This window comes from Clinocottus analis, unplaced genomic scaffold, assembly GCF_023055335.1.
Source record: "Clinocottus analis isolate CAN_PGR_092001 unplaced genomic scaffold, fCliAna1.0.p SCAF_11, whole genome shotgun sequence".
NCBI lineage: Eukaryota > Metazoa > Chordata > Actinopteri > Perciformes > Cottidae > Clinocottus > Clinocottus analis.
In genome coordinates this window covers 11,671,364-11,674,382 of record NW_027175832.1, presented here as the reverse complement: position 1 = coordinate 11,674,382, position 3,019 = coordinate 11,671,364, and the positions used below count along the sequence as shown (strand labels likewise).

Here is a 3,019-nt window from a genome sequence, read left to right as displayed (position 1 = left end):
ACTTGACTCATTTCACCTACTATAGTACAATATCCGTAAGTCCGACTTCTACTAATTAAAATAGCACAGTATCATTCAAAGAGACACACACTGAAGCACGGACAACAGCAAGGCATTCCACACGACACCATAGTTCTACACTTCAATCTGCACTTTATCTCAGAACTTGGTTGCTTCTACGCACTGTAATCCTTTTCAACTAAAAAAAAAACAAGACTCCCTTTAGTGTCTGTAGAGACGCACAATGCTTTCTTCTAACTCTAACCCAAACCCATCCTTGTCATTCTTCGATGCTCAGAGCAACTGAGGTATTATGAAGATCGAAAAAACAACTGCATCGGAGGGGAGGTTGGATGGGTCAAACAAACACAGGACTTTCACTTAGGGGTCTGCTGTTCACGTGCCCTGTGAAACTATGTCAATGTTTGTTTGTTTTTGTTATGTCACTTACACACTTCAACAAACGTAAATATTTTATATAACCATGATCTTTTCCTAAACCTTGCTTACTTTAGTTGCCAAAATCTGACAATGTAGTTTTGTAAAACTAACAGACGTTTATTTTGAAAAGACATTTTATGTGTGTACTGAGCAGACTTTTTTTTTTTTTTTTTTGTGAACACGGAAATTTCATTTCAAAAGACACTACCCATATCACAAACGGAAAATGACCTGCCGTGTCTGACACATACAAAGCTAATGCTAGAGGGACACATAAAGCATCTTAGTCTGAGACTTAGCCCCACTGATGAAGAGTCTGTGTTTGTCAGGTGGGGAACCAAATGGGAATGAGGCTTTTTATTCAGTTATTTCTCAAAAATGCATTGTGAAGCCTTGTTGGGACTAAGTTTGCAAACCGATTTCACTCATTGACTTTAACTCATGGAATCCACTCAACTCTTTCTGTCTGACTGACTGAATATTTTATATTAATAATAATTTACTTTGACATCCCAACTAACAACACAATATCTGCATGCTAACCGAGGCATCACATCATAAGAAAAATAAGTTACCCTAACTCCAGTCATCAAGGTGAAAACAGATTTAAGACAATGTTTCTTTAAGAGTTCAAATATCCTAGCTAACCTTTTATCCAAATACACAAGTATGTTCGACTCGGCTTTATGCTAGTAGTGGCTGATTTCAAATGGGCAAAAACGTTTTTTTGAATCAACCGTTCACACACCAGCAGCTTTGAATAAATGAAAAACATCTAAATAAACAACATAGAACCAAACAACAAATGAATATCGTTCTCGGCTTTTCTGATGCTGTTGTTGATCATAAACCTTGAGTGGAATACTCTGATTATAACATCGCCAAATCGAAAGTACTGGTCATCATATTTTAGGGCATTCAACTTTTTTTTTTAAAATCCAAAGCAACTGATCACTACACTATTTCAATAGGCAGTATTGTTCCAGTTGAACATGTAAAAAGCTGACAATGAAACAACATCCCAGCTGAGCAGTTATCTGAAAGTAATGCAAGTGATCATCATCCAGTGCATGCACGCAGATTTACATGTGAGCGATAAACAACCTAATTAATCGGCAGAAACAATCTACAGAGTGTAAATGTATAACAAAGAATCCAATTAATCAACAACCCCATCATAAATATTGTTGATGGTAAACCAACTGTACACTGTATGTATTAAAACCCATTCCATCACAGTGATGCTTTTTCTTTCCGTGTCTGTAATTTATGAATAATGTCCTGACACGTTTGCTGGAAAGAACTTAATGGAACTACTTTGTTCATTACAATACCATAAAATAATCCATATTAACCATTAACATTTAGACATTTTGCCTGTTGTTTTAACATACAGAATATTGAGCAATAATTGAAAATTAATCATGAGGCCAGTGTTACACAGAGCAGGTATCATGACTAAATCCATTGATAATATGACATCAAATAGTACACACAGACAGTTAATCAAATGCCAATAATATTCATCTTAATAAGCAATCCAATTTTTGTACTGGTTAAAGCTGAATAATTTATATTTTCAGAAAATATGATGAAAAAATAAATAATTTTTATTCAGGATCACAGCATTTATGCTATAATACCTAAGCAAACCATTAATTATTCCAAGGACTGATTGACTGACTGTCACTTATATAATACAAATCTAATTAATATATATATATATATATATATATATATATATATATATATATATATATATATATATATATATATATATATATATATATATATATATAAATAAAATTCCTTGGAGGGTATGTGTTACTAAAATCATAAACGTTTATTACTGCGTGATAACCACTGTGTGACAAAGGCTCCAACATAGTCTGTTGTGTAACAACAGAAGATAAATCATTATCATCAACTCAACATCAATAAATAGTATTTACCTCTACAGTAGAGTCATTCACTGTTAGTTTAGCAGTGATCATAAAAAAATATACTGACTAAAATGGTACAACAAAACTAACATTTCAAACAGCTCTACCTCTCCCATAATGGCCAAAAATTCAAACAACTTTGTTGGCCTACAGTGAATCATGAGACAGTAACATAGTTGTACCTTAGTCTGTTGCATATTCCAATATATAGTCAAATATGGTTAAAACAAAGAAAAAAACATCAGCAAGCATTGTGTTGTACATGGATCCCGTGTTTTTCTATACTGGTACACTTCACAAACACCAGTGGAAGTGTCACTGTCACGAGACAGCATTCCTGTTGAATCAGAATCAGAATCGTTTAATTACCAAGTAAGTTTGTACAAACGAGGAATTTGTCCTGGCCGATTCAGTATCTTTGAGGATTTGTTTTACTAGTGTGCTGCACTCATTGTGTTTTCGGTAATGTTGTGGAAAAGGAGCTTGAAGAGAAGGGGTTAGCGGCAGAGCTCCAGGCCAACCGGGACACGATCATCATTAGTGTTCATTAGTTTGAACAAGCAACACAACCTCCACCAATAACACCAAGGTAAACTATAAATCATAATATTGCAATAGAACTATCTGCGAAATGT

At 34.2% G+C, this 3,019-nt stretch overlaps 1 protein-coding gene across 1 annotated transcript in view; it reads right to left on the bottom strand.

Moving 5' to 3' along the window:
- Positions 1–2,252: 2,252 nt before the first annotated feature.
- LOC137781104 (junctophilin-1-like) overlaps positions 2,253–3,019 on the bottom strand; it is a 42,887-nt gene continuing 42,120 nt past the window's right edge. Inside the window, exon 7 of the mRNA XM_068569675.1 lies at positions 2,253–3,019. This exon is cut by the window's right edge and continues 2,456 nt beyond it. The gene's annotated coding sequence lies outside the window, so the exon portion shown is untranslated.